Source organism: Nicotiana attenuata, unplaced genomic scaffold (genome assembly GCF_001879085.1).
Source record: "Nicotiana attenuata strain UT unplaced genomic scaffold, NIATTr2, whole genome shotgun sequence".
In the NCBI taxonomy this organism is placed as follows: Eukaryota; Viridiplantae; Streptophyta; class Magnoliopsida; order Solanales; family Solanaceae; genus Nicotiana; species Nicotiana attenuata.
In genome coordinates, this window is record NW_017677443.1 from 4,284 (window position 1) to 17,008 (window position 12,725).

Sequence of the window (12,725 nt, forward strand, 5' to 3'; positions counted from 1 at the left end):
TTGTAGATCTGGAACGATTCTGAGTTCATCACTGATTTTTCTTTAAGATTCTCTTATTTCTCTACTGTTAACCGATTTTTAGCACTGTGTTACGAAGGGTTTTTGGTTTCCTTGTTATTAGTTGTCCGAATCTCTGCATATTTGAAGTGTTTCAAGTTTCCATGGCTATTTTCTTTAAGGGTCCTCTGATTTTCCCACTGTTAATCAACTTCAAGTATTTTTCAAATTAGGGTTTTGGCTTCGCAAAAGGTTTTCTGAGATCCATATGTTTTGTTTAATCTTTCTCGCATGATTATGTTTCTGGTTCAATTGTCTAACTATTCATTGTTTGATTTTAAACTCTTATCCGTTATTGTTTGAATATAATTGACTAATTAGCCTAATTATCTAGGGTTTCATTTGTTTACTGAAGTAAGTTACTGATTTTTGTTTGTTTTCCTTAATCCTGAGGTTCTTAATTTACGTCTCTTGCCTATTTATGGGTTAATTGACCCTTGATTTGTCTCTGATTACCCGTATTGCCTTATATGTGAAACAAATTACTTGATTTAAGGGTTCTAACCCTAATTGACTGATAAATCCACTTGTTGCCTTATATGAAACTCAATCAGAGTTATTTATGGGTACAATCCCCTAATTTTCTATCTCTATCAAGCTTAATTGATTATTTGATTACTCCCCTTACCTTATTTACAATATTTACCCGTCTTGCCTTATTTACTTACACTATTCGACTTCTATATATAAATCTTGTTCTACCTCTCAAACACACGAACAGTATTTCAAAAACACACACACACAAACTTTCTATCATCTCTCTTTCTGCTACTTGTGCTCATTGCTTGTCTAGCTGGCTGAAAGCCAAGGCTAGACTGTGGAACCCTGCTCACTTTACTTTCTGCTTTTGCTTCTTTAACTGGTACGTTCCTATTTCAATGTCATTCCGAAATCCAAATATATGTGCTCCTTCCTCGTCTCTTTCTGCACTAGTTTAATTACTTAGGCACTTAATTATTCTCCCCCGTTTGCTGGTGTGATCAATATGCTTAAGTTTCACCCTCTCTTGTTCAGTGTTTTTAATCAGCATGTCTATTTGCTTCAGTATTCAATATGGTCTTAAACAACCTGTTTATTTTTTGTGTTTTCCCTGTCTTGTTACCCCAACTAGTATAGCTACTTTGTGTGATTGAACCTTTTTGTGGTTCTTCCTGTATTCTTCAGCATGATTACCTCTGTATCCAGACTTATATCTCACTGTGTTTAGCCAACATGCTTATTGCAGTACTTAAGTCTTGTGTGTTCTTAAATATCATGCTTATCACTAAGTATGATTGTAATTTAGACCTTAAATCAGTATTCCTGCCTGCTCTGTGTCTCTATTAACTAACATGACTGCCTTCACCCTTCTTCTTATGTGCTCCTGTTTCAAGTGTTTTGTGTTCCCCAACCCCTGCTCCCTTTTGTGTAACTGTGTGTACATCTAGAATCGAATGACAAGGTGAAATTGAAACTGCGCAGTGTGATGCTTTTGTGACTGTGCTGTTGTTTGTTGAACCTTCCTTTCCCTCAAAAGGTTTTCAACATATTTTCACTCCTAATATGTTTCTCCAAACTATTACTACTCCTAAACTATTTTCACTCCTAAAGATTTTACCTCTATACAGTTTTCAAAAAAATCAACTATGTCAAGCACTCTCACTTCTACTCCTAGATTACTTAAGTTCTGCCCCTCTAGTGTGTGTACTGCCTAGGAATCCATGAGATTCCTCCGAACTCTGGGACACTGGGGCTGGCCCTTCCACACTGCACATAACTACTCTTCCATTTAAAAGGATATTGGTGTGAGCATTGCCCGAGGTCCCTGAGGCCCTTGGGAACTTTGACGCACCAGGATACCCTTACTGGACATCATGAGACTATGGCATCTGGGCTTTAGCGGCAATATAAATCGACTTTAGCGGCAATAACAATAGCCGCTATATGTTTTACCGGCCATTAGTGTTTCGCCGTTGAAGCCGAGGTCGGTAAAGCCTTTAGCGGCTATTGTCACAAAAGCTGGTAAAAGGTATGGTTTATTGCCGCTAAAGATTATTATCTTTAACGGCAATTATTTGCGACAATTATAATGGCTACTAAATCTAATCCATAACGGCTAATTAAACTGCTTTAGCAACCATTTTTATAGCCGCTAAATTCAAAATAATTGCCGCAAAAAGTTCGCTTCTTTAACGGCAATTATTTTGTGGCAATTGAAATGGCTACTAAATCCAATCCATAACAGCTAATCATACTCCTTTATCCATTTTTATAGCCGCTAAATTCAAAATAATTGCCTCTAAAAGTTCGCATCTTTAACGACAATTATTTTGTAGCAATTAAAATGGCCACAGTATCCCTTCTGAAAACATCTTAGTTTGTCATTTTAACGTCATTTTAGTGGCTAATATATTTAACTAAATTGCCGCTAAAAGTCAATATTTTTAATGGCAATTATTTTACAGCAATTATAACAGCTGCAATATCCCTTGTAAAACATCTTAATTTGCCCCTTTATCGTCCATTTATATAGCTGGTATATCCAACTAAATTAGCGCTAAACGTCACAAGCGATAATAGCAATATTGTAGCCACCATTAATAATAATTATACTACATTTATCCAGAATATGACCCAAATAAGAAAATATATTAATATTAATTCAAAAAAACATAATATATCTCATTAAATTTTAACAAATAAAAGGAAGTACTAATCAAAAATATTGATGTCACAATAACTAAACTTATATTGTTTGAACTATATAGCTAATGTAATTATATAACTAATCCAGACGAATGATGGTCTTCGAACAATTTTCGTAACTTTTCATCATTATGAAATCTTCCACCCGCTGAATTATTGAACATCAAAATGTATGACCTGAAATTATAAAATAATTGTATCAGAAGATGAAATACAATGTGAAAAAAACATCTTGAAGAAAACTGAGTTCCCTACAATTTTCAGTTAGAATAAACCTACTCGGAGTAACCAGAATCTAAGTATTTCTTTTTTTAAGCCAATATCAGTATCCAAGAATGTTAAGATACAGTCTAAGCATGACTTGGAAATCAAATTAATGTAACAAAAGAAGCAGCAAGTAGGTTAAAATGATCATTTAACCTGTAGAAAATCTTAAATAATCTGTCAGTAAATCAAAAAATAAGGGAAGCACCAGTAACAAAACCAGCTCAACCTCATACAAAAAATTTAAGGCATCCTAATATGATGTTGTATCTTAAGACGAGCCGAAGCAGATCTGCTTATTACATTTTTAGTACAAAGCAGATTTTTATCACTATGCACAACATTAAATGATGAATCACGTCGGTGAAGTCACATGGGGACAGTAACATCTTGTTATCAATGTTTGAATATTGAATGCATATAACAACCTGCACCAAAATATTACCTCATAAGTCCTTCAGATACTCCTTTGAACCTGAGGGTGGGGAGTGGTAGGATGATTGGTCCTTTTCTGTTTAACTTGAGATGCTAAGAATATGTGCGTAATTCATTGTAAAAGTAGCAGAGGGATTAATATAACCCTGCAGTTTCTCCTCTCTTTGTACTCACTGATTTCTGGCATTATTCAAACTGAGGCTAATGAAAACCGAATATTGTTTCTCTAAAGGATGGATGCTTGCTAGATGTTGGTAGTCACATCCTCTATTCTCAACTTCCATGCCGAGTTCCTTTCCCTGCATTCCAGAGTTTTTGCTTCTGTGTTTCGCAGTATGATGAGAAAGAAAGACAGTTGCTGAGAAATTTGTGTTTTACAATTGGAGCCAAATTTGCTGAGAAATTGACTAAAAGGGTCACACATTTGTTGTGTAAATTTACCAGTGGTCCTAAATATGAGGTTGCATGTAAGTGGGGAATACAACCAGTCACTTGTGAGTGGATTTATGAGTGTATCAAGCTGGTTAGTGCAGTCCTTGCCTCCTAGATCTTTGTATTCTTTTCTTCTTCCCATTCTTATAGCTTCATGGTAGCTTCTTGATGGTTGTTTTGAAGCAGAACAAAATTGTTTCTCGAGATCCATTTTATCCTAAGGAAGTCACTTCTGAAGATCGAGAAGCTGAGGTATGCACAACGAGCCAGTTTCCCACACAAGCTGTTAGGATGAAATCTGGTGATACCTCTTCCCAGCCTCAAAGCCAGCCCCAAGAATTAAATCTGAGAACTGAAGCTTTTGCTGGTAGAAGTATTGCAAAGGAAGAAATGAAGCATTCAAGTAGATGGAATAAGAAGGATCACATGTAGTTGTACAGATAGGACATGTACCCAAAATTGGTCGGGCAGTTATGGTAGGATGAGAAACTACTTATCCATTTTGACAGCAGGAAATGAACCAATCTTAATTGAATTATAGAGGGGCAAAAGGAATATTTCACGATGCTCGAAATAGAGAACTGTGGGTGATTGGAGTTATAAAGTAATCCTATGGGCACTGCTGACCATATCACCAACATATTCTCAAGCATTATTCAGTTACTAGTAGAAATTGAGGAAGATAGATCAGTGATTTGCAGTTCCAAAGATAGATACATAGATACATTTGCACGTAGTTAAGAGGCTAATGGAAATCCAGATGGGCGCGCAGCAGTGACCTATGGCCACTAATAAATGAACTTATGACACTGCGATTAAATTGTGGTCTCTTAGCTACTAGACTATCCATTGGCGATGAATCTCCTGTACAGGACACAATTTATACTTGTATAACAGGTCAATATGACAAGGTTACTAACTTCAGCTGGTTCAAGTTACCAACGGACTATGTCACAGACCATAATGAAAGTCAGCAAAGGTCTAGGCAAGAGTTGGATGAATTCCTCCCAAAATGAAATGGAAGGGATGAAACAAGAGGTTGAGATGTTAAAGGCTCACTTTCACAAAATGGTATTCTGGACAATTGATGCATTGGAAAGCACTATGTAATATTAAAGAAAATGCAGAGAAGAATTTGATATGGGTACCAGGAAGAGGTCAAATATACTTTTGGTATGACAACTGGACCAAAAAAGGAGTCCTTGCACGGCATCTGAGAAGGAACCAAACCTAGAAGTATTCCTCTGGCTGACGTATACAACAATGGAGCATGGAACCTATATATTATAGAAGGAGACATTCCAGAAGCGGCTAAAAATGAGATAGAACAACATGTCATAGCCCTTGATCCAGAAACATCGTACAGAGCAATCTGGCGTTTCTATTAGAGGATTGAAATTCAAACACATTCTGTATTAATAGGAAAGCGAACACACTGTGGAGAATGCTGGAAGCAGTGGAAAGTATCGGGGAGATAGTGGAGGAGAAGAGATTGACAGTACAACATTGTTATCGCGAAGCTAATAAATTAGCTGATAAGCTAGCCTCACTTAGCCTAAATCATCGAAATAAACTTGTCTTCACGCGGTTTGATAGACTCCCTCGCTTGGTTAGAGGTTTGGTCCAACTAGACAGATGGGAAATGGCAGAATTCAGAGTCAGACAACTAAAGCTAGCGGACATACAATTTGATCCCACATGATGCAAATAAAAATAGGTTCATTCTTCATGTTGATTATATAAAGGAACAGAGATTGACATGTCAACCTCTCAACTAGTAGGAGGGAGCTTCTTCCTCAACATATGTTATTCTTTCCATAATCAATAAAATGGTCCAGTTTAGTTTTTAAAAAAAGATTATGTTTTGATATCTTATTATTCATTGATTCTCCATTTAATAATTTCCCTAGCCATAGAAGCAGATATAATTTGATGTTTTATGGGAGGCAAATAACTGGAAAATCATGGCCAATAAATATATGCCAAAAGATGGAGGAGAGAAACATATGACAAGAAATTACTACTGCAACTACAAGTAATTTGGAGCAGTAGCTGACATTGAGATACATTCAGTTAAATGCTGGCAAAAAGGATGGTCAACTATTGCAATAAATTCAAAGACTAGTCTATGCTGCACAATTATATTTTGCTAAAGATCATAAATCTCTAATGCAAGGAACACAATTGCTAAAGAAGAAGAATTTCTAATTGTAATAGTCTAAAGAAGACACGTAAGACTATTTCTAATTGTAAAAGATATATATTGTTGAGAAGGAAACCAAAAATGTTTAAAGGAAATATATAAAAGCAAGAAGCATCCACATAAGTCCAAATACAACAACAAATTATTAACAAAAATCGAAGGAGGAAAACTCAAAGATGAGTAGTACCGTGAGAAGGTTGATCATTTTCAGCAACACTAGGTGTCCTCGATGTTTGTGGTACTCGTTCATGTCCACTGTTGGCGTCAAGGATCTAATAAATATTAACATGTTAGATAACAATACTCTTATATGATTAGATTTTCATTAAAAATGTTTAAAGCTTATGAAATGGAGTTACCTGTTCACCTGAGGTGCCATTGCTAATTTGAGGCATAGATGCATTAGAAGCATATTTGCGCATGAGTTTTCTCATTTGGAGTAATTCCATAGCTCAAACAACAACAACATACCCAGTATAGTCCTACAAAGTGCTTATTTTAACAGTTAAAATAATCAAACAGTTAAACTATCTCTAGTTTCTTCTGTGGTTTTCACATATTGGTTCATAAACTTTTTAAGAATAGAATTATTAAACTTATAAATTATACTTCTTCTAAGATTTTCACATATTGGTTCATAAACTTTTTAAGAATAGAATTATTAAAATTATAATTTATAGAAAGAACCATATATCATATATTTTAATTTCATAACTTACTACTCCTATTTGTTGAATCTCCAGATATATACTTTATTTTTACCAATTTGTTTATAACTCTTTTGTTCATTGAGCATCAATTTAACTAGTTCTAAAGCTAAATGGAATATAAGTTAGTTTATATATTAAAAGTACAAAAGTATAACCGAGTGATAATGTCACTGGAATGAGTATGCAAAACACATTTTTCTTCTAAAACAATGAAGAGACGCATTAAAAAAGAGAACAAAAAAAAAAGTAGAACCAACAGTGAAGATGTTCATATACATTGTGGATCCATTCAATATCATTCACATAGATGATGAGAACCAAAGATCTATTTTTTGGCATGTCAAAGCCTCCAAAATGAAGCTGCCATAAAATGAAGTAGCTATGGTAAAAGGAGATTGAAGCTTCAATACAATACGCTAAAATATTTTTGGTAAAGTTATTCATGGAAATGGGGTTCTGGAGTAACTACTCCCAAAAGAAAATTTAGTTTCCTAGTGAAAATGAATAAAATGGTTATTGTCCATCAAGAGAGGCTTATTCATAGAGGACAAAGTCATCTCCAAAGCAACGAGTAAGGAAGAAAGTGAACAACATTAGATTTACCTTCCGTTTTACTTTAATCATTTTTTATCTTTCACTCTTTTATTTACCCACTAAGTTGTATCTTTCCTACATGATAAGTAATATGGCCTTGCGGATGAGCATTATCAATAGTGATTTTTACCATCTAATAAAACAAGTAAGCCTTGCGGATGTTCATTATCAATGGTGAAATTTTCCATCTAATGAAACAAATGACTTACTTGTTTGCCTTTATTGACAGATTTTTTGAAGCAACTATATCTATTTATTCAAATTGTAAATCACATACCTGCCTTTATCGATAGTTTTTTGGAGTCTTGAGTGGCTAGTTCAATGGAGAATAAGCTTAGATAGTATTGTTTGTTCTGTGTTGTACCTAACAAAGATACTCAAACCAAGCATATATACTTAAAAAATTATCTATTCTATCTCAACTAAATGTAATCCTAAATATACATTGCTGTGATTAATAATAGGAGGGCGAGGTGGAATCTTCAACTCAATATCCAATATACGACCATATTGCAAAAGAGAGAGTATCTAAAATCAGGGAGCATCTTTTTAAGTTTATATAGTGTTAGCAAGAATATATGCTAAACCAGATCTACTTTCCAAGACAAGACTGCATGCTTCCAATCAATGCCTCCAAACTGTTTACTCTCGATTGGGTAAACAGTATACTGGTGGTATTGACCACTAATGTCTAGCTTATAGTACCAAGTAGGGAAGAAAGCACTTAGCCTCACACAGGAAAAAAAGAAGACGGACGATACAGTGTAGGATATCAAAGAAGAAGCATCCTCACCATTATGTTTTCAACCATAGCTTAATATGGGTACTGGTACTGCCATGGCTTAGGAGACTCACTTAGGCTTTCTCTTGCATAATTTTGCAAATAAGAAGCAAATCAAAATTTATCCATTAATACAGATGATATTGCTAAAATGAAATTCAGCGTACATCTCAGGATGCATTTGTGTACAATATAATCTCAAGCAACGGCCATTGTATTTTTTTAACAAGTATAATTTATGCATCAAATGTTGAGTCTAGAGCCCTATGAATTAAGTAAAATTGATGACTGCATTCTCCAAAAGAAAATAAGTCCCCGCACGAGCGACAAATTCCCTAGTTCATAAAACAATAGAGGAACAAAGGAGGAATCAATTCAATCAATCGACTACAATCTAACAACAGCCATATATCACAAACGATTTAGCAAAATCGAGCAGATTTGGGGAAGATCAAAATTTGTAATGTTTTCTTCTTTGAACTTATTACAAGGAAAATAATGTATAACTCGAATCCATTTTTATGAAGAGAACGGATTTAGGAGAAAGTTCAGAACTATATAAATCTATTTGCCATAATACTAGAAGTAGTGAATCTATATGGCATCACAACAAGACAGGAAAGTCAAAAGCATGATTAATTCAACTCACCATCAATCGTTTTATGCCCCTAAAGTCCAAACAGTAGATACCGCCTTCCAGTTGCAACCCATTGACCTATGTAATTTATGTACTAATATTGACTTATTAGCAGTCATGGCGAAACTCTTTTTACCTTGAACTCCCATATATTTATGTCTGTAATTCAAAGCTCTCAATCTTAGCTAATTTGGGGAAGATTTCGCAAAAATTTGTAGATTTGGGGAAGACAGAAGAGAGGGAGAAGATTGACAACAGATTTCGCAAAACTTACCTGGGGAAGAGGAGAAAGTTACCTGGAATTTGGGAAGAAGGTCGCCGGAGACTGTCGCAAGCCGCCACGATTTTGTTAGAGATTTCGTAGGCTGGAGACTGTCGAAAGGGAATAGGTTTTGTTATCTTTTTTTTTTCCTTTTTCGCAGAAGTCCTATTGGTTTCTAATCGGAGGGAATACTTAATTCTTGTCCAAAAAATTGGAGGGAAGATTTTATTTTATTTTGTACAGAGGGAAAGTTGAAATGATAAAAAAAATTAATTTCAGTTAATGTTTTTTAGAAGCAATTCTTTTTATTGTCACTAAAGAATATCTTTTTACTGGCAAATGGTCATATACCGTTAATATTTCAGCTTAAAGAATTGATTAGCAACAATTGCTTTATTGCCGCTAAATAATTGCCGCCAAAGATCTTTTTTATAGTAGTGTCAAGTACGTATTTCTCTTCGAAATTTTAATTGGTCTTCCTATTTTTGCCATATAGGCCATGAGGCTTTTAATCAGCACCCTTTACGGTACAAAACTCCAACAGTAATAGTAGAATCGACTTTTTTAATCTAAAGGTATATGGGGGTAGAAAAAATTTTATTCGTGCGAAAGAAAAAACAGTTGAATTCCTTTTTTATTTCACATAGTAGGTAACAAGGAAGTGAAAAAGTCAGGGAAAAAAAATAAATGAAAAAGGTCCAATTAGTAGATAGTTTGAACTCGAACTTTACCGCTGCAAATGTAACTTCTCAAATCTCAACTCTGTCCTATCATAGATGAAACAATCAAAGAGAAAAAAGTAATAGAAATTTTCATAAACCACTATTGTTTAGGGGTTATTAGCTAGCTATAACTACTATTTACTAAATTACTTGCTATAGCTATGTTTTTAGTTGTTATAGAGTGTATTCGATGTATTTAAGTTGAACTCGGCGTGAAACAGGGGAATCCAGCCAATCAACAGTTGTATTCGATTGTATTCGACTGTATTCGCGAGCTGTATTTGTGAATACAGTAACGTAAACTGCATAAAAATGGTCTTTTCAGCTGTTTAAAACGGTAAGTAAATCAATTAACGCGATAGACTCCTAATATAACTCAACTAACTCAATTATAACACGCATAATCTGTATTTCACGTTAAAGAAAAGATTTCCCAGCCAAAAAAAGACCACAAAACAGAACAATCTCTAGATTTTCAATCCCTCCTTTTTCTGTTTCTATCGTCTGGTAGATTTCAAAACATGTACTCATTTTAGATGAATACATGTATATGGAATAAATAACATATTCATAGTACAACAGTGGAAGTCTTGTGAATACATTTAAATACAACTAAATACATCTAAAAACAAACTGTGAAAGTCACTGTAATAATTATTTATCAATAAAATACAGATGTGTATTTGAAATACATAACACATTCATAAGTAAAACAGTGAAAGTCATCTAAATACATCTAAATACATTTAAATACATCTAAAAACAAACAGTGAAAGTGTTGATTCTTTCGGAAATTTCTCAAATTGGGCTTGTTTCGATGTGTCACTCCGCAACTGTATTTGCTGCTGAACCTGCAAATACATGTTCCACTTGAGCGTTATTTGCAACTTGCCGTAGCCAAGCAGGCGTGTTAAATTGTTGCAGTTTGTTGTGTCCCTTCTGTATTCTCCTAGTAGATTATGAAAAAGTTGATGATGGGATTAAACGACGATGCGCGCGGCTTGGATTTCCTTCAGATTTTGTTCGCTAGATGTAATAAAAGATTCGTGACAATGTAACGACCCGACCCGTCGTTATGGGAGTTACCGCCCCGTTTTCCCCGTTTTATGCTTCTATATGTTTCATTATATGTGTTTGGAGAATTTGAAGTAATTCGGATAGAGTTCGGTTAGAAATGAGACAATAAGTCTCTTTATGAGAAGGATTGTTTGGAAAAGTCAACCGAATGTTGACTTATGAGTTAGAAGGCTCGGAATGGATTTCCGATGATTCGACCAGTTTCGGGAGATGATTTGTGACTTAGGAGCGCAATCGGAGTTGAATTTGGAGGTCCGGTGTAGAATTAGGCTTGAATTGGCTGAGGTTGGATTTTGGCGAATTCCGGATGGTAGACGAGATTTTGATCCGAGGGTCGGAATGGAATTTCGAGAGTTGCAGTAGCTCCGTTAGGTGATTTTGGATATGCGTGCAAAGTTTCAGATCATTCAGAGGTGTTTAGGTCGGGTTTTAGATCAAATGCAAGTTTCGGAAGTTTTAGTTTAACTTAGGCTTGAATCCGTGGTAATTCGATGATTTTGGTGTTTATGACAGTGTTTTTATGTTACGAGCAAGTTTGAATGAAGTAATAGAACATATATGGGCATTTGGTTGAGGTCCCGAGGGCCTCGGGGTGAATTCGGGTGGTTAAACGAGAGTTTTAAGGAGTATTGCAGGTCAGATTTTGCTATCATCTGGTGTTTTCGCTTCTGCGGAAATAGACCGCAGAAGCGGTACCGCAGAAGCGGGTACGTGGTCGCAGAAGCGGTCGTTGGCCGGCTAGGGAAATTCCGCAGAAGCGGAAGGTGGCTCGCACCAGCGGGTCCGCAGAAGCGGTTTTGAGGGAACCGCAGAAGCGGACTTTGCGTTGCATAAGCGAAGTCTGGGTTTCTAAGTGAAGATCGCAAAAGCGGAAATGTGGCCGCAGAAGCGGTCCCGCATAAGCGAAAGCGGGACCGCAGAAGCGAAAACTGGACTGGACGACAGAAGGGTTTTAAAATAATATTTCATCCGCGACCCTTTCATATTTTCCTCCATTGTTGACGTTCTTAAGAGCTTTGAACAAGGAAATTCGATGGTTTTGACTGAGAATCACTTGGAGGTAAGTTCCTTGGCCTAAATATTCGAATTTATGGTAGAAATTTCATGTAAATTGTAGAAAATTCATCAAAAACGGGTCAAGCTAGGGCTTGGAAAGCTGTGATGTAAAAATGGAATTTGGAGGGTCAAACGAGCTCCGATTTTGGTAAACTTTATATGCACGGACTCGTGGCGAGACGAGAAATCCGTTGGTTTGATTTTCGGAGTTTTTCAAGAAGTGGGCCCGGGGCTCGGGTTTTACCAACTTCGTGAATTTTAGTACTTTTCGAGTATTTTTGATTATGTTTCTTTAACCCATATTTATGTATTCGTTGTGATTTTGACTAGATTCGACGCGCGAGGAGGTTGATACGAAAGGAAAAGGCATTGCGGACCATTCTACGGCCGGTTAGAGGTGAGTAGTTGGTGTATATGATGGCCTGAGGGTTTGAAACCCCGGCTTATCACATTGTGACGCTATTGTAGGACGTGACTCGCACCCCATGGCAGGTGCGGGATTGGTTATGACTGGGGATTGAGACTTAGTCCATCCCGAACAAGAATATTTCTATATCGGCGACTGATACGCACCCTGTATTGAATATATCTGTGCTTATTGCCGTGTTTGGGGCCTTGTGCCGATCTGTAGCATCCTTAGAGGATGAATGTCATTGTGATAGCATGCTTTGTATAATCATTGATCTCAGTCCTGTGTTTAATCACTGTTATGAAACGGTAAGTCACTTTTCCTGAAGTTAAATATCTAAAGTATATTCTTCTTAATAAATTGGAAATTGGGAAATTAATTGAATCTGTTACGTGACTCAT

At 35.9% G+C, this 12,725-nt stretch overlaps 1 long non-coding RNA gene across 6 annotated transcripts; it reads right to left on the reverse strand.

Annotated features, from left to right (window-relative positions):
* Window positions 1-2,666: 2,666 nt before the first annotated feature.
* Window positions 2,667-9,262, reverse strand: LOC109221411. Of its 6 annotated transcripts, XR_002067257.1 has the most exons (5): window positions 6,436-9,262; window positions 6,264-6,348; window positions 3,883-4,237; window positions 3,452-3,762; window positions 2,667-2,919 (listed from the first exon to the last, which is right to left on the reverse strand). It is a non-coding gene; the product is annotated as an uncharacterized LOC109221411 (long non-coding RNA). The 6 variants fall into 6 exon arrangements; XR_002067259.1 differs by lacking the exon at window positions 3,883-4,237 and having other exon boundaries at window positions 6,436-9,261; XR_002067256.1 differs by lacking the exons at window positions 3,452-3,762; window positions 3,883-4,237 and having other exon boundaries at window positions 6,436-7,744; window positions 9,095-9,259.
* Between the last annotated feature and the right edge of the window lie 3,463 nt (window positions 9,263-12,725).